Consider the following 20005-nt stretch of genomic DNA (forward strand, 5'->3'; position numbering starts at 1 on the left):
AGACTGTTGCTCTTTAACATTAACGTAGGATTCCGGAAAGATTCTACTTGTATTCACGTGAGCCTCGACAAGTGGGCTAGTGAGCTTATCGTCCTCCGAAAGGTGGGTATCAACAGAAAATTCTCCCGGATTGAACATCCGTGATAACGAGTCAGCGACTACGTTTTCAGTTCCTTTTACGTGTCGGATAACGAAATCGAATCGGGACAGGCGGAGAATCCACCGGCCCAACTTACCCAGTTGGTTGGGGTGGTTAAACAACCAACTAAGGGCCTGGTTGTCCGTATACAGGTCGAATTCGGACCCTTCGAGGTAGGAGTGAAACTTCTCTACGCCGAAGAGGCACCCAAGGGCCTCCTTCTCGTATGTACAGAGCCGTTTCTCCCCATCTGACAAAGTTCGGCTGGCGTAGGCAATGGGTCTGAAGGAACCGGCGATTTCGTGACTAAGCACCGCGCCCAAAGCTAGAGAAGAAGCGTCCACATGTAGAGAAAATCTTTTATCAAAATCGGGTAGAATGAGGACTGGGGGACTCGCTATGACTGCCTTTAATTTATTGAAAGCAGTATCACAATCCTCTGACCATGTGAAGGGGGCGTGTTTCTTCCGAAGCGAATTCAGGGGCGCGCACAGTCGCGCAAAATTGGGTATGAAGCGCGAATAGTACCCCAATAATCCCAAAAAAAACGCTGCAGGCCCTTCAAATTCCGGGGGCGCGGGAAGTTTACTACCGGGGATACCTTGTCCGGATCCATCAACAACGTACCCTCGGCAACCACATACCCCAAGAACTTGACGGACTTTTGCGCCAGCGAAATTTTTTCGGGATTGACGGTGAGGCCTGCACCGCGCAATCGCAAAAAAACCTCGCGCAAATGATGCATATGTTCACCAAAGGAATTGCTATAGATGATGATGTCATCGATATAGTTGAAGGCAAAAACCATTTTAACGTCTCGCATAATGTGGTCGAGGACCCGGCTAAGAGCCTGACTACCAAACTTTACTCCCATGGGTATTCTTTTATATTCGTACTGGCCCCTAGGGGTAGAAAAGGCCGTGTAGGGTCTGCAAGAAGGGTCTATGAGGCACTGGTGGAAGCTATTGTTGAGGTCGATAACGGAAAAATTTTTGCTCTTTCCCAATTGTTGTAGGGCCATTTCTACGGTGGGCAAACCAAAATTATCGTTAATTATTTTCCTATTTAAGGGAATAAAATTATGAACAATGCGTTAGTCTACGCCGTTTTTCTTAACCTTTAAAAAGGTAGGGGTGCTGTAGTTGGAAGTTGAAGGAGCTATGACGTCGGCTTTCAAAAGTTTGTCAAGAATTTCTCTCATTTTAGTCATCAATATGGGGTTAGGCTTAAAAAATTTAGACTTAACGGGTTCCAGGTCTTTCAAATAAAACTTGTACGGCTGCAAGTCTCATTTTCCAATTCTTTTCGTAAGGACATCCGGGAACTCCATACGGAGATCCTGCAGAATCTTATCCTCCGCGGTATCAGGCGTAACTTGATCGCTTTGAAGCACATAATTACGCGAAAGGGTTTTCGAGCACAAGGGCACGTCGAAAAGGGGTTCAAAACCAAAATTGATTTTACGGTTGGCAACATCCACCCTGGCTCGCGTTCTCCCTAAAAAATCCAATCCCAAAATCATTGGAAGGGAAACGTTAGGCACAATCAAAAAAGAATGCCGCCATGAAAACCTGTCTATTTTAAGATGCAGATTTATAAGAGACGTAGCATGAAGCAATTTGTTATCAGCCAAGCAAATACTTGTGCGAGCGTGTTCGCTAATAGAAAAATGCCTCGAATGGACGCGTTGTCGGAGTTGTTCAACGAACTTATCACTGACTAAAGAGTGAGTAGCCCCCGAGTCTACGAGCGCCAAAATAGAAAATCCAAAAAGGAACACATTAGCAAAGAGCAGGGAATTTTGCACCGAGAAGTTACCGTCAGCACTGGGACCGCAACGCATCCCTACACGCGCGGTCCTCCGGCGTTTCCCGGACATTAGTCACGAAAGTGGCCGGGGCTGCGGCAGCGGAAACAAAGACGCTGGCTAACGTCACGAACGGGTTCAGTGCAATCAGACAAGAGGTGTCCGTATCTCGTGCAATTACTGCACCGATAACGGCCGCTGCGGGGCGCCGGCCCATTAGATTCCATAGGTGGAGCAGAAGCGGCCATGCGCTGCGTGACGGGTGCACTTACACTCTCCGCGTGAGTTGTGCGAGTTACACTGTGGCTTCGCGGATTCAGATCTCTCGCGCGAAAAACTTGTCCTGCGGATGCATGGTCCCCAGACGGAACCACGGCGCGCCTACTCAACCCGGGCGCACTGGGAAATTCTTTCGCATAACATTCATGCGCTACAAGTCTGTTTTGAATTTCTACGCTCCAAGCGCGCAGCTCCAACATGGTGGTGGGGACTGAGAGCATCGAACCATGTTGCAGAGTAGACGGAGATACATTCCCCAAAATGATTTCCACTAATCTTTCCTCCGGGAGTCCGAGATCTAGCGCATCTGCGAAAAGACTAACAGAGTTTATGAAGTCTGAAAGTGACTCGTGGGGTCGCTGAAAACGGTAAACGAATTTGCGTTTACACGTTTCCAGTACTCTGGGCGGGCAAACCAATTTTAAAACATTTGCCTTAAAGACATCAAAGGAAGAGCCGGCGGTGATAGCTTCACTGAGAAGCGAAACGTACGCGTCGCTACACTTACTCAAATAGGCTTTGAGAAAATCGGCCTCGCTCACCAGCTTCAGGTTATATATCCTGCTAGCTTCCGCTAATTGCATTAGAACCGCGTCCGGGACATTTCCCTCTAAGCGCGGCAGGGTCTTAAGCGCAGACAGAAATATCTTTTGACTAAATACGGGCGCGGCTCTGGGTTCAGGTGCTACGCTGACAAGAGGGTGTAGCGCGGCGGCTGCGGTTTCCCGCACGTGAGCAATTACACGTACGCGCAACTCGCGTACGGTCTCGGATTCCCCAACTTCCAGCCCGTGATCACCCAAGTAATCCAACAAATCTTCTCTACGCAAAGTGTAAACCCACCCGACGGCGGGGGCGGCTGAGGAACTGGCCATTACACTACCTATCTAGTGGTCACCTGTTAAGCTAATGTTACGTTGCTGCTCACCAAGTAGCAGAGTGGCGCAGGTTGAAACATACCACGATGTACGTTTACTAAAGCGAGTATCCCAAACCCCTCCCGAATAGTCGTGATATTTTCCAACCTGCAGGGGAGGAGCATACGGCTATCAATCAGCATAAATAGAGTATATCTTGGTGTAAGGGTAACTTTGCATTAAGGGATGACCACTAGTCTACTCAAATACAAGGGAGATTTCAAGTATCTTTTTAATAGATCCCAACTCATCAAAAGGGAGGTATATAAACTTAAGATATACATAAGTATACCATGAATACAAAAGTTTACAACACATTAAGCTAAACAGTACAATATTGAGTAGAGTGTGACCGTAGTCGTCAAACCGTGTCTCTTACAATATGTGTTCGCTACACGGGCGAAAAGTCTTATACGTCAAACAGTACTACCTTAAGGTTAACATTGAATACTTAATTCTACTCCTCGTACACGCGCGTGTGGGGCATATAATTTAGTTCGGTTATACAACAGTGGTTACAGACTTTAAACTTACGTACGTAAATATTACTAATGTCACAGAAACATGTCTTTAATTATTTCTAACAACGTATATATTGGAACAGTGTTTCTGGACATAAGCAGGGGTTGGGCGCATCGCGCACATTTTCATAGTGAGCCTAAGCGGACAATATAAGGAAGCAAGGTACGTTCTACGTTACGTATACGTGAGACGCAACAGAAGGAAACCCGATGGTGCAAAATGTACATATCCTCCTAAGACGGGAGCGGGCCGGATTCCCGGCCATGGGCGGCGCCGAGGACAAGAACTAGTATAAATGAAAAAAGAAAAATTTAGAATTTTGAACGTGGCGGCCAAACGTAAGCGAAGGGGAATTCAAGCCACTACACACCAACACTCACCCACCCATGACCGGTGACCGGACGCACCACCCGCGACAAACTATTCGCACTAGAACTATGTACTATCTAAGAACGAGGCGAGCGCGCCCAGCCCCTTTATACTCTAAGGAAATTAGTCCGGCGTAAGAACACACACATGCATAGTTACAAGCGATAAGCAAAATCCTTCCGCGCACCACAAGTGCCTAGAGAGGGGACACGTTGACGTCAACACTGGAAGGAGAAAAGGAGGGGTAATACTCCGCTCAAGGGACGGCGCACTCACAGGTGAAAGAAAACAAAAAAAACATCACGTAATTAATAAGATGTGACGGAAGCAGTGCGCCTCAGCACACTGCAAACACAGTTGTGTCTTGGCTTTTCCTCATTTTGACAGAACGCTGTTTTACTGACATTTTTGGAACATGTATGTTGCTTGAGGTGTTAACACAAATCTTGAGCTGGAAGGGGATACATCTTTCGAAATATGCTCGTGAGGAGGCCTCAATCAATAGCTGCATGCAGATGAGAGTTGGATGGACCAGCTGCTGGAGATGTGTGACAAGATGAAGTAGGATTTATTAAAGAAGTTGGCTGTTTGCCGGCACTAGCTAGGCAAAGGTAATTGTTTGCTTGTTGCTCCTCTGGCTCTGTGTTTTGATTGTTTTCAAAATCTTTGGGTGTATCAGGCACATCGGGTTCATCAGACACATTGTGTTCTTCAAGCACATCTGGTTCATCAGACACATTGGGTTCATCAGGCACATCGGGTTCATCAGGCGCATCAAGTTTATCACCCATAACGAGTTCATCAGGTGCAGCTTGTTCAGTTGTCTGCAGCTGTGAAGTCGATGTCTGTAAAACTTTCGGGGTTGTATGGGACGATGCCAGTTTTCCTGAGTCCATTAATGGCATTAAGAGGAGTGCAGGCTTTCAGATATGACTCACCAAAGATTTGACCAATCTGAAACAATGTCACCACTCTCCCAGGATGGTTGTTCATCCACTTTTCAAGTGCCATATCATGGTAGTGGCTCAGTGGGAACATCACACCTACATCCAAAGGTTGCAGCTTGTGCATACAATGAGGAGGTAGGCACAAAATGGTAACAAAGTTCTTACTCGTCTCATCAATCACCTCCAAGTTTTTGGTGTGTGAGAGATGCTTGTCAAGGATTAGGAGAGCAGGATCATCTTCTGTGGGCTTGACATGAGCAAGAAAATGTTCAAACCACTGTGAAAATACTTCCAACTTCATCCACCCAGAATAATTGCAAGCAAACACACTACCGGGGGGTGCACCATCTTGAAGTTCTTGCTTCATCCTTTTCCTGTTAAAAATTAACATAGGAGGAATGAAGTTGCCGCCCGCTGACATACAAACAAAAGCTGTAGTGGAACTGCCCCTTTCTGCTGATACCACTCGCCCAACCTGCTTTGTCCCTTTCTTTGCAAAAATTTTGCAGTTCCTACCAGGGACAGTGCTGAGTGACGTTTCATCCACATTAAAAGTTCTGTGTGGTGGGAATTGTTTCTTGTCATTTACCTCATGGAGGAGAGAAAAGAATTTGTGGCAACTGGACGATTAAATGCCCGAGCACGAGCCGCTGATGTTGACTCTGGACATCTCAGAGACACTTCTGGGTGTCTAGAACGAAAGCCTTGTATCCAGTCCTTGCCAGCAAGTTTTGTTTCTTTGCAAAATGGATGCGGAATAAAGTTCTTCACAGCTAATTGGTAGGCTAACGATCTAACGTCCAAATTGGTTAAACCATACATTCTGCTCTCCATGTCTAGAATATGTGCTACTAATTCTTTCTCTTGCTCATCCGAAAATACACATTTCTTACTTCCAAGGGTTTTCGCGTGCTTCAAAGCAAACATGTTCTCGCCTTTGTGAAGTCTCTTCAAAGTCATTACCGGAACATCGAACTGTCTAGCTGCACTTTTAAATGGAATGCCTTTTTCCACAGCAATCAAGGCTCTTCGCATGTTCTCTGCATTCCACCCTTACCTCTATGTTTTTCTTTTATATTTCTGGACCATTGTGGCCTGAAAAATAGGAATAACAAAAATGTTCATATTTAGTTGCATGATTTCATTAAAACAAGTAAAGAAAGGTTTTTAAAAAAGTTAGAAATTACCTAACCCCTTTCCTATTTCTTAACAATGGTTAAATTATAAAAACATTTGTACATATTATGGGCAATTTGAAGGTGTTTGACTGAAATGAAACATACTATGTAGTGTAATAGAATGTTACAACATGGCCTTGAATAACCTACATTTTATTGAGTTAAACTTTTTCTCTTCGGGTATGCAAATAATAAATATAACCCAGCTATTAGACAAATATATCACTAAAGGAGGATAAAATAAAGTTACTAAAATTTATTTTCCATGTTCAAACAAGTTACAATAGATTAATAAACAAATTCGCAGCACTAAATTAAAAACGAGCAAAATGATCCCTCTGCGGGCAAAATGATCCACCAGAGGGATTGTTTTGCCCAAAAGTTGGTATCCACAATCACATCACGTCCTAAGAAAACAGCCATGTTGTAAGATTACATGAACACTACAAAATGTTGTATGACATTTGTGTATTCTCGTGCTCTATTGAAATTTCACCCCCCCCCCCCCCACCTCTTATACACACATACACTAGTGATAATGTTTTCAAAACACTTACCTTAGATCACGCACTTCAAAAATCGTTTTTCTCGTTTAAATAAAAAAATGTACGCTTGTTCCGGCACTAAACATCAACAAAATGACTCGTTACGCGTCTCTACACTCAGTTCTGGTGGCGGCCACTAGATAGTATCACCAGTATAATAAAAACGGCGAGGGATCATTTTACCCGCAGGGATCGTTTTTGGCCACTTTCCCCTATTACCGAAAGGTGGACAGACTGACACGCGCAGCAAATTATTAATGTCCTTGGTTTGCCCATGGACTTAAAAAAAGTTGTGTAAAATTAAGTATTAGACCTAAACGTGGCCTTAATTAAGTTCTAGGGGAATACTTTGTCACGGGTATCACTAAAGGAACAGGAAATTCTAACAAGGCAGGAAAGAACGGATGCGAGTGTGTCAGAAAATTAGGTGCCCAGTAGAATTCGTAAATACAACAATTTATTAACAGGAATTTTCTCACAAACGAATATCTGATCTCATTCTCGAACTGACATTGATCGGTATGAAGCTGTATCCCTGTGTGGTGGGGTTGAATACTCGTTACAGGTCAACTACAACAAAAACACAAAAAAATTAACAATCTGATAAAAATTGCAATGCAGCACCCTTAACCAAGTTTGTGCCAGCCTCGGCTCAACATACTGTGTATACACCGTCAATCACAATGGTGGTTGGCCATAGATTTACTGGGTGACATTTAAAAAAAAATTATAAACAATTGAACAAATTCTCAATGAAATGTTTGCAGCCCAGTACATAATAGAATTTACCTAAAAGGGATATTAAAATATATTTATACAATCAATAACAAGTACTGCCTGTTGTTAAAATTAATTACTACCATAATAAATACAAAATAAAATTGACTTATATGGTATCTGTAGAAGTTGGCTAAAGTTTCTATTATGTCCACAAAATGTCTCGCTGTCACCCAAATCATTTGTATTCCACGTAGTTATTCTTATGCACCTCGTGCCGTGTGTTAATACTGGAAACAGCTGCAGCAACTTGTCTTGTGACCACGGTGTTACGTTTGTGTGTATTTGTTATGTACGGTGTTGGCAGTCGACGTCAGTATTTGCATTTACGTATAGTGCTCTGTTCATGTTTTCTGAAGCCCCACTCGCTCGCCCTCATGGAAGTTCCTTTACACTCGCCAATTATGACTTCTTATTAGAGACTTGAATTCAGTTTCTAACTGCTCTGAGTTTTATGCTTGCAAAGCGACACTATCTTCTTTAACTTTCTCTATCAATGTTTATGACATGAAATCGTCTCACCAAAACGAAGTTCGTCAGGGTCTCTAGGCGGAGACGACTCCACGAAGTTTTTCAGCGTAGTTTTTTTTTATAGTTTTGACAAGTCAAGTATCACCTATTGAGCAAGATACTCACTCATGTAAATTACACAATCCCACCACCAACAGTTGGGTTTCAAACACTCCAGCTCTTGGAGCTCTTTCGTAAACACTGCCACGAGCGGGGGAAAATAAAGCAAAAGAATTAAATAAGGCATTACCAGTAAAGGTATAAGATGCTGGGAAAAATTGGAAAACCCAGCCCACAGCTCACGGTGGAGGGGCAACAAAAGCAAACAAAATGATGTTTCTCGAACAAAAGAAAGAAAGTGGTGCGGGGCAAAAGAAGAACCAGTGCTGATGAACAGGTAGGGCGGTCAGCAAGAAGCCTCGAGGGGAAGAATCTTCACGTTAGAAGGGAGCAGGCAAAGTCATGCCAATGCGGGGATGACAGGCCTGGGTTCTTCACTAAGGTCAGGGGGGATCTTGCAGCAGAAAATCACGAATGCGGCGATGAGCACGGGGTGCCGCGACGTAGTAATGGCCGATGGCCGCAATCACCGGGTTGGTATGCTGGCGGATCTTTCGGAAGAAAGAGGAAGCAATCAGTCGAACCCGCTCCTGCGGGGAGGGCACGTTCCCCAGCCGGTAGAGAAGGCGGACAACAGAATGTAGCGGCCAGCCGAGGACATTGCGGTGTCCGTGGTTGTATCCAGAGTATACGGGCCGCTTACAGTACTCCGGCACGTACGCCCAGAGGGCAAGCAGGCACAAGAAGAGGGCGCACCAAACAGAGAGCAGAATGGGCCTTGGCAGCCATGGCAGCAAGATGAAGGGTCCACAACAGCGTGGAGTCCAAGTAGACTCCCAGGTACTTGATGTGCGGCTGCCACTCCAGTGGGTGACCGAGCAGAGTTGGCAGTGCAGGGGGATGCCGGCAATGTTTGGTCAGGAACATTATGGATATCTTCGCAGCATTAGACAAGACACCCCACCGCTGAAAATATGTGCTCAGAGAATGGAGGCAGCATTAAGTACGGGCCTGAAGCTCCAGGGCATTCTTCCCGACCAGGTGGACAACAGTGTCGTCAGCATACTGATACACCATGGCGCCCGGCAGATGTGGGAGATCGGCCACGTAGAGGGAAAACAGCAACAGACTAAGGATCGAGCCCTGCGGCATGGGAGAGGGAGTCGGCTACACGAACCTGGAATCGGCGTCCTCGAAGGAAACTACAGAGCAGCGACAAGATGCACAGAATCGAACGCACGGGGCAAATCGAGCGAAATGAGCGAGGAGTGCTGATGCCGGCAAAACCCCTCCATCACTTTGTCGACGAGGGCCGCGACGGCATGGATGGCAGAGTGTCGATGGCGAAAACCGAACTAGTTGTCGGGCAGGAGCTCCAAGACGTCAGCAGCAAGGATGAGGTGACACCTTGGCCAAGATATTGAACAACGAGATGGGCCGGTAGGACGTCAACAGATGCGGCAGGCCGCCAGGCTTGGGCACCAGCACAACGATGGCCAGCTTCCAGGCCGATGGGAAGTACAACTGGAGGAGCATGCCATTGATGATGTTCGCCAGGAAATCACAGCCTTGCGTGAAAAAGAGCGAATGAGACGCGCCGGAATCCGGTCCACACCAAGTAACTTGTGGATGGACAGCTTGTATATTGCACGGGCCACCTCCCTGGGTGAAGTAAGATAGCTGTACGGAAAGTCCGATTCAACTGCCGGCAAAAAGTGTGTGGTTACCCAGCGCTGCCCCCACGGTGCCAACAGGAGAGACAACAGAGTGGAACGTAACTTCAAACAGTGCGGCGAGAGATTCGGCCTTGTCTTGGTGATCCTCGAGGACCACCTCAGCATCGTGCAGGGGGGAATGCCCCGAGGGCTGGCTCGCATGCTCCGCTCATGACGCCACACTGAGCCCGACGAGATGGACAGCGAGCGGAGGCGTGCGAGCTGGACAGCTGCCAGCCATTGAGAAATCGCCCACTTGGTAGCACAGCAGGCCCTGTGGTAGTCATCCAATCCGGCCGCTGTGCGCAACAACTGCCAGCGGGAGCGATCACGGTCCCGGTGGCGAATCAGGTCCTTGATGGCGCGCGGGAAAGGCACCCCAGCATGCAACGGGCGGCATTTAGGAATGTCCAGGTCCGCTCCACGGAAGACGGCAGCTGAAAGTACTTGGACAGCGGCGTCAATGGTGGCCGGCGAGCGAGGCTAAGCGGCAAGATTGAGCTGCCCATCCAAAGAATGCCTGAACGAAGGCCAATCAGCACGGTGGAAGTCCCAATGGAGAGTGGTGTCCGAGGTGTCAAGCGCAGTGTTAGAGTCAAGACCGAGATGAGTGTGGATGGCACACAGGGCAACACGAGGCGTAGAAGGCAGTTGGTCGCGACGCGTGGGCACATAACTGACAGATGACAGAGCGAGAATGTGGAGACCAACAGCCATAGCAACGCGGAGGAGGCCCCACCCCGATAGTCCGTGGTGGCACAGCGCCAGTGAACATGTTGGCTGTTGAAATCTCCGGCGACGACGACAGCCACATCCAGTTGGGCCAGCAGCGAGATGCCCACCGAAGGAAACGGTTATGAGGCTGGAGGTACGCCGCCACAAACGTGAAAGGATGCGAACAGCTATGGCCTCAAAAGGCAAGTCTTGAGGAAGGACACATCAATAATGGCGCACATCCCGGCGAACGAAAAGCGCAATACCGCCGCGCAGCGCATCTAAGCGGTCAGCACAGTGGACGACATAGCCGGCCAGGGAGATGTCGATCCGGAGCTTGAACCAGGTGTTTGTGATGCCCGCGACCAGCGGGCGATATTGTCCAGCAAAAGCGATAATTCATCGCAGCGACAGCCAGCGAACTGGCATTCCAACAGGAGGTTGTCAGGCATGGCGAGTGGCAACATCATCGGATGACAGATGCAGCATCGCCGCACACATCGAACAGCGAGGACAGGACAGTGAGGACTATGTCGCATTTGTCAACCAGCCAGAAGCCAGCAGGTGTCTAAGACGGCCGAGCCGCGCACAAAGGTCCAGATGACGGAAAAAGGTGAAGAGCTCCCGAAGTGACTCCAGTATCGGCACATCCTCAGCCGAGGCAGACGTCGGAGGACCCCGAAGTTCGTAAGACCGGGGGAAACCCGCTGCGGCAGCAGCAAAGAAGCGGGTCGAGTCATGCCAAGTGGGAGCATAAATCTGTACAGGAGCCTTCACCGTCTGGGCCTGCTGATGACGGGCCTTCCTCTGCGTCACTTCCTGACACTTGGGGCAGCCAGCATAATTGGCTGGGTGTTCACCACCACAGAAACAACAGGTGGGCTTCTCAGTCAGGTGCCGTGGACATCCCTTCGCCGTGTGGCCTCCCCCACAACACACACTGACCAGGTTCATTACAGTTGTGGGACATATGCCCCAAGGACTGACAACGGTAACATTGGACCAGCCGGCCACCTCCCCGGAACAGCTCTATCTTCACCGCTACGTGGTCGATGTGGGAAAATTTCATCACATCCTGAAGCTGGTCGGTGCCTTCCAAGTTGACCAGGAACAGCAGATACGGCTCGCGATACGACCATAACTTCACGAGACGCAGAACCCTGGAGTGTCGAATGCCCGCCTCGCAGAGACTGTCCGAGATAACATCTGTCGGCGTCACAATATGCAGCTTCCGAATGACCACATGTGCGTTCCTATCCTCCGGGCACGTCCACGTATGATAAGAAATTTCACGCTGCCAGAGGAGGTCCGTCATCTTGACATGATCGGCTTTATTGGCCATCTGGAAGGTAGAGGAATCATTGTAGTGCACAGTAACGAAATCGGCACCAAACTCGGCCATATGTGGACGAGTGTCAGACGTCGTATAGTCTAGAAATGATGCTCAGTTCGTTAGGGGGTCACACCGTCCCTGTTAATCGACACAGGACAATCCAGTTTGTGGCACTAAGACTCGTTGAAATTTTGGTATTTTGCTAATTGCACATTTGTATAAAAAAGGTATTTGGATAATCAGATGATAAAAAAAATATGTATGTGTTACTCACCTGTAAAAACCCAGACAACAGTCTTGATGATTATAGCGATAGCATATCTAAGGGGAAAAAAACAATGTTTATAAAGAATTCAATCGGAATAAATTTGCCTGGATAAAAAGTAGTGTCTTACTAGAATAAGATCCCAGAAATGTGGTGAAACTATAGCAGCAGCTTCACATTTCAAATAATTATAGTTCTCGAATGGAAGGAAACTGCAGAGTTTACAATGCCGTGTTATATTTTACTAAACATTAGCTAGCGATGTATAGTAACACTCTGATGCATCATTTAAGATTTTAAAAAAAAGGCCTTCTTGATTTCTTCCTGTATAGTTGTCTGGATAGAACACTGAGCGCCTGAATTATGTTTAATTGAACGAAGTTCTACAAACACAGCGAAATTTGTTGCTGTAGCATAACTATTTTATTGAAATTATTGGGGATAGTAACTAACGCCGTCCCCGTTGCCTGATCTGAATTTTACGTGAATTTGATAGGTTCGATGAATTTTAATCTCAAGGGCGGGGTTCCTGGCCTTGTGGCTACAGGAAGGGACGCGTCGACAAAGGACTCCCCGGGCTGTTTTGGCCTCCCAGGACGCCTTATTAATAAAAACACACACGTACTTTTAGCTGGTTTATTCCGTCGCACACTTTACACGTTACACGCTCACGTAACTGGCCGCTTCATCGTCGACCTAAGCTCCACGCACGCCACCCTCTATTGGTGGACTTGTTACGGCCACACGGTAGCCCGGAGGCAAGTACGTTGATAGGGGCTATTCCCGGCGATTTGCGAGTGAGATGCTCTGGCAGGCGATAAGTCTGTTCATACCTCGGTGGAAGTCCGCGGCACGCAACGTGAAATGCGTGGGGAGGTTGTTCACACAAAATTACTTAAAATCAAACATTACACAATAGTCACTGCGATTAGTCCCGTGTTCGGGTCTAGATAAAGTGTTCCACTCAGCTGGTTAACTAATCGCGGCTACTCCGCGGGGTGGCGAGGGCCACGTTATGCTGGGTACGGGCGCGGTGGAATCCTGCAGGATATCACACACGTGACCGTGGCATGTCCCAGTTAATGACTCGTCTGAAAGTTTAGATTCGCATTTGGCGCAGTGCCGCCCTGCGGGGGCGATGAACTAGTTCCCAATGTGGGACTTTACAGCATGAGGCGCAGGTGCCACGATGGGCCACCTAATCATTTACATATTACACTAAAAGTCCTGTGTCGGACTGCACATTTTATTGAAGGACCGCGCGGGGTCTCGAACGGTCGATTCGGGCCGACCGGGGAGCTGAGTTAAAACAATTTGGCTATAATTACCTATTGTAGTTACTGGTGATGTTGGCGCGAAAGTTGAGAGCTCCCCGTGCGTGGGCTGCCGGCCCGGGCGAGTTCTGGATGGCGACTGACTAACCTCCCTGGCCGCCGGGGCCAGGGAGGGGGGATATTCCGCGGGGAAACTGCGGAGCGCGGGAAGATGATTTCGGCCAGTTTTGTGAATGATAACACTTTACAAAATGATTATTAAATTAACATTAATTATTAGTGATTTCACACTTATTAGTTTTTGTTTATCTTATCAAAAGCATGAACAAATTATTTAATTGCGCAGTGCCACACCCGGCCGGGCGCTTTGCACACGTAGGGGGCCGTGACTGACATCACGCCGTTCGGGGCACTGCACTATGTTGCACGCACGGGCGCGTTCGAGGTGCGGCACAGATCAGGTGTTGAGGACACATAACGGCCTGTGCTCTCATAGGGAGCACTGACGGCGGCGTCAAATGCCCCCCCCTCGACGAGGCCGCTATGCGCCTCAACACCTCTACACACGGTGGATCGCAGCACTCTGACGTTGCACTGGTTCGCACACGGGTCTGATTAAGCTATGAGTATGGTACTGGGGTGAGGTGTGGTCCCTCCTGGTGAATAGGGGTCCCCCCTTGTGGATGCTGGGTGCTCCTGGCTGTGTGCCCCCGGTGAGTGACGTGATTGTCCTCAGAAAGTAGTCCCGGAGGTGGGTTGGGGCATGGCGAGTGCGGCCTAGACGGCCGCGGGGACCTGGGGGCTCAGTTTCGTGCCGGTGGGCACGAGTGGGGGCCCCGGCCTCCCGGTTGCTATTTGCCTCCCTGTCGGACTGGTCGCTGGTGATGTAGTCACCCAGGTGCGAAGGGGCCCGTCGGACCCTCTGGGGCCGGGCCGTCCCTGTGTCGGCCTGCTCGTCTAGGTTCCTATTGTCCCTGACTGCCCTAGCTTGCGGGCCAGCTGCCCCGTCTCCCCCCCTGCCAACGGCTCTCCTGTACAGCATGTGGGTCGTACCAGACGCCGCCTCCGGCGTGGATACCTCCTATCCGCTATCTCCTCGTCCCCTGCCTCGGCCGCCAGTTCTTCAATCACTACTCGGAATGTTGACGTGCTCAGGTTTAGGTCTAGTGGCCACCACGGCTTGTCCTCCTCGTCCGCTTCCGGCACGTAGGTCGGGTCAGTAGCGGGATGGTTACGGGAATACGTCGTTGTCCCTGCCCCGTCCGGTTGATCGTCAGTGGGTGCGGTGACTGGACTCGTCGGGAGGTTGACGTCCGTGGGTGCGGTGACTGGACTCGTCGGGAGGTTGACGTCAGTGGGTACGGTGACTGGACTCGTCGGGAGGTTGACGTCAGTGGGTACGGTGACTGGACTCGTCGGGAGGTTGACGTCAGTGGGTACGGTGACTGGACTCGTCGGGAGGTTGACGTCAGTGGGTGCGGTGACTGGACTCGTCAGGAGGTTGACGTCTGCGGGTGCAGGGGAATCGGAGTCCCCCGTGCGTCGTTCCCTTGCCCCGCCGGTCAGTGTGTCGGGGAGGGTGGTTACTAGTCTTAAATCGTCCCGATGTACCTTGGCCGGACGCCCGCTCGGGGTGCGCACAGCGTAGGTGGACGCCCCCGTCTTCCACAGCACCTGCCGCGGCGGGGACCACTTCGGGGCCAGCCCGGCGCAGAAGTTCTTTGCCCCCGCCGAAAGGTGGTGTTGGCAGACGTAGACCCACTGTCCGGGTGTGAGGGGGACAGGGGCGTGCGTGGTGGTGGGCGTTTTGTGGGCGAGGAACTGGGCCTGTCTCACCCGCGCCTGCTCTCGCATGGCCTCGATTTGGGGCCGCAACTCCTCTCCCCACCAGTCCTCAGTGGCTGTGTTGGCTACATGACACTCCACCGGGAGTGCCAGGTTTTGCCCCTGACGAGCTCCGCGGGAGAGTGGCCGGTAACGGCGTTGACGCGCCGCCTCAGGCAATACAAAATCTTTGGCAAGTGAACGTCCCATTTAGTGTGGTCATCCCCCAGGCGTAGCCGGAGCTGGGCCTTGATGTCCTGATTTCTCCTCTCCGTAGGGTTGGCGCGGGGATGGTACGTGGGGGTAGTGTGGTGGGTGATGCCCCAACGACGACAGTCCGCCCGCCATTGCTTGCCCATGAACTAACTTCCGTTGTCCGTTAGGAGGACCTTCGGGAAGCCTTAACGGGAGTAGACCTCTCCCTCCAACAGGTTGATGATCGTCCGAGCCCGGACGTTAGACGCCGGAAACGCCTCCACCCATCGCGTGAAGAGGTCGGTGACGACCACGAGGAAGCGTTTCCCCCTGGGTGTCCTTGGGTACGGGCCCATGACGTCTAACGCCAGCATGTGGAAGGGTGCCTACGGCCTGCGGGGCTGTTGCTGTTCTACCCCGTCGGCCCTCCGGGCCTTGCGTTGTTGGCACGGCTGACAGCCCCTGACGTACTCCCGTACTTTTCACGCTACCCTTGGCCAGTGAAAGGTGTGCCGCAGCGCCTCCTGGGTCTGTTCCGCCCCGGGATGCCCCGCCAAGTCGTGGTCGTGATAGAAGTGCATTACCGCCGGACGGGCGGCAGCGGGCACGTATGTGCGCCAGCTCCTCATATCGCCGGGGGCGCGTGTCTGCAGCTCGCCGTCCAGACACCGCTGGAAAGAGCGGTGCCCGGCCGCGCACGCGGCCACATCGGCGAGCGCCGTCGCGTCCGTCAGTTCGGCGTGACGCACGACCTGGACGAGGCTGGCCAGATTGTCGGGCCGGGAGGTTTCCGGTGTAGCGGTGTTTTGGGTGGCGTACAGGGTGGCTGTCTCCCCCCCCTCGGGCTGGTCATGGGAAGTTCCAGGTGGTGGCAACTCATCCCACGTCCCCTCGTCCTCGAACTCTGTGCCCGGGTCGGGGTGGCGTGACAACTCGTCGGCCAGTTGTTTCTCCCGACCCGGCACGTGCTCTACATGGAAGTCAAAGGTCTGTAAGGTGAGCGCCCACCGGGTGAACTTGGATTTCCGTCCCTGCACCGAATCCAGCCACTTCAGGCACTGGCTGTCAGTCCGGAGTGTAAAGGGTCGACCCTCGAGGTGGTGACGGTAGCGTCCCACGGCCCACACGACCGCCAGACACTCCTGCTTGTTCACGTGGTAGCGGTGCGCCGCCGGCCCAAACTTGGAACTGGCGTATTCTACGACGTGACGCTCCCCGTCGGGACCCAGCTGATACAGGACCACGCCCATGCCCTCCCGGCTGGCGTCGGTCTGCAGGTATATGTGCTCTGCGGGTTGTAGACGAGCAAGGGTGTGACATTCCCGAAACAGGCGTTTGACGGCGTTCAGGGCGTGGTCGGCCTCCGGGGTCCACCGGAACCGGTAATTTGGCGACAGAAGGTCGGTCAGGGGGGCGGTGACGACGGCGAAGTCGGGTATGAAGCTCCTGAGCCAGTTGAGCAGCCCCACCAGTGCAACTGCTTCCGGGTACGTGGGGGAGGATTGGATTCGATCAGATCGAGCTGGGAGGGCAGAGGCCGGCACCCGTCCGCGCTAACCATGTGCCCCAGGTAGGCTAGCTCCACCGCGCCGACATGGCACTTGCGGGGCGCGCAGGTCAGGCCGTGGCAGGCCAGCCGTTCGAGGACCATGGCGAGGTGGTGCGCATGGTCCTCCCACGTCCTCGACCAGATGATGACGTCATCCAGGTAGGCCGCGGCAAACTTGCCCACGAACCCGTCCAGGACGCGCACCATCATGGTCTGAAAGGTCGCGGGGGCGTCCATCAGCCCGAACGGCATTGCGCAGAACTGGAACCTGCGGCCGTCGGGCGCGGTAAAGGGCGTCTTCGGCCGGTCCTCGGGGCAGACGGGTACCTGCCAGTACCCTGACTTGAGGTCCAGTGAGGTGAATATGCCTGCCTCCCCCAACCCGGCTAGGGCTTCCGTGATGTTGATGATCGGTGGAGGGGCGGGGATGGTGACTGCGTTAATGGGCTTGAAGTTTACGCAGAACCGGAGTGAGCCGTCCTTCTTCTTGGCCATCACTACCAAGCAGTTGTATGGCGACTCACTCGGTTCGATTACCCCGTCCCGCAACATCTCCGCGATCTGGGCCTGAATCGCCTCCCGCTCCCTGGGTCCGAAGCCGAAGGGCTTGACAAAGCGGGGCTCGTGGGGTCGTGTCGGGATGGTGTGTTGGGTGACTGTGGTCCGCCGCAGTATGTCCGCGGCGGCGAACACCTGCGCTTGTTGGGCCAGTACCTCGTTGAACATGTTCCTGTACTCAGGGGGCACCTCATTCTGCAGGTCCGCTAGGGTGATGGCGGGGGTTGGTGGGACTGTCCCCCTCTGGTTGACACTGTACAGCGTCCTCCTCCCCTGACGCCCGACGTGAATCCTACCCTCACCTACGTCGATGGCGGCGTCCTCCTGTACGAGCCACGGTAGTCCCAGGATCAGGTCGTCCCTCAGCTCCGGCACCACCAGGGCTGTTGTCCGACTGCACATATCCCTGACGGCGATCCTTACCTGAACGCGCCCCGTCGTGAGCGCGCTAGCTCCCCAGGTGGCCAGCTGGACGCCTCCCTCCTGCTGCTCCAGGTCCGCCTCGGGCACCAGGTGGGCCGCGACGTAGGTGTGGCTCGCCGCGGTGTCCACCAGGGCGTTGACGGGCTGGCCATTCAGCAGGACGGGCACCCGCATCAGCTTGTCTGTGGTGTTCCCCGCTCGCCCCAGCCGCGGCGGTGATGCCCGGTCAGGTCCTGCAGGTGGTGCCGGGTGCGTCGGGGGCGCCAGTGGCACGGCGCCGCTCGCCGTCGACCCGGGGCGGGACGTTGACGGGTGCTGGGGCACACCACTGCCCGGTCCGACGGGCGGCGATGGTGCCCGGTCAGGTCCCGCAGGTGGTGCCGGGTACGTCGGGGGCGCCAGTGACGTAGCGCCGCTCGCCGATGACCTGGGGCGGGACGTTGACGGGTGCTGGGGCACACCACCGTCTGGTCCGACGGACAGCGGTGATGCCCGGTCAGGTCCTGCAGGTGGTGCCGGGTGCGTCGGGGGCGCCAGTGACGCGGCGCCGCTCGCCGACGACCCGGGGCGGGACGTTGACGGGTGCTGGGGCGTTGACGGGTGCTGGGGCACACCACTGCCTGGTCCGACGGGCGGCGATGGTGTCCGGTCAGGTCCCGCAGGTGCTGCCGGGTGCGTCGGGGGCGCCAGTGTCGCGGCGCCGCTCGCCGACGACCTGGGGCGGGACGTTGACGGGTGCTGGGGCACACCACCGCCTGGTCTGACGGGCGGCGATGGTGTCCGGTCAGGTCCCGCGGGTGGTGCCGGGTGCGTCGGGGGCGCCAGTGACGCGGCGCCGCTCGCAGACGACCTGGGGTGGGACGTTGACGGGTGCTGAGACACACCACCGCCTGGTCTGACGGGCAGCGATATGGCTGTGCGGACTGGCCTCGTGGCTGATGCGCTGGCCGTGATCCAGGAACAGTAGCCCGCCGGTATCCTGTTCCTTAGCGGGCGTTTCCCGACGGCATTGCGCCGGGCCGGCGGTCCTGCCATAGCGTGGCCCGGGTGGGGCACACCTCGTGCCAGTGGTAGGCCTCCTCCCTGCAGTAGCGGCATCGTGGGGGCCGGTCTCGCTGTCCCTCGGCCCGCGGGTTCGCGCGCGCGGCCCGCGGTGTGGTGGTGTTGGCTGCGGGCGCGGCGGGTTGCGTCGTGGTCCCTCTCTCCCTCACTTCGCCCCCCCGGCGGGTGTTGCCGGGCGGGGGAGGGGGGTTCACGTACGGTTCTACCGCCCACTCGTCTCCTGGGACGTCGTGGGTGACGGGGACGCCCCTCGGCGGCGGGCTGCTGTGTCCCGCGGGCGCGGTGACAGGCGTAGGTCCCGCTCGATTTCTTTCGCCAGCTGGACGAAGTCCTCGAGCTCCCTGTCCACGGCCCCCCGCAGGTGCGGGCGCAGCTCCCTCTTCATCAGCTCTACCGTCACGTCAAGCGCCGCGTTGACTAACCCGCCGGCGTCTAGGCGTCGGTGTAGCCTCATCTTGGACCGGATGAAGGTTTACACGTCCTCGTCTGCCCTTTGCGGTTCGCAGAACAGGGCGCGCTGGCACTGGGCGCGTGCGCGGGCGGCATTGAACCGGGCCTCCAGGCGTGGCGCAAATTCCTCCCATTCCACACCGTATTCGCCTGTCATGGACCACCAGTCCATTGCTGGCCCCCTAAGCTGTTCCGTGACGCGTTCCGTTCACTCTTCTTTAGGTACGCCGTACCTGGCCAGGCGGTCCTGGCAAGCCCGTGTGAATTTCTCCGGGTCTTCGTACGGGTGCCCGGAGAATTCGGGCAGCTTGACCCGGATGTTGTCTCGTCGGGTTTCGTTCACGACGGTCACGGGTGCGGGCGAGTTCACTTTGCCCTCGCAAATCGCGCACATGAATAGGCCATCGCAAAAGTTCAGGAATTCCCTAGCTTCCGTGCACGTGCGGTGTCTAGTGGTGCCGCACTGGTGGCAGTAGGCTACCTCTTCGAGCTGGCGGTAGCACCCCACGGCGTGGCAGCGTCGCGCCGACCCGACCCTGACCTCCCTCTTGACCTGGGCCATTGCTTCCCGCGCGCCGCCTTCCCGTGTGGTC

The sequence above is a fragment of the Bacillus rossius genome, chromosome 1 (assembly GCF_032445375.1).
Source record: "Bacillus rossius redtenbacheri isolate Brsri chromosome 1, Brsri_v3, whole genome shotgun sequence".
Classification (NCBI taxonomy): Eukaryota; Metazoa; Arthropoda; class Insecta; order Phasmatodea; family Bacillidae; genus Bacillus; species Bacillus rossius.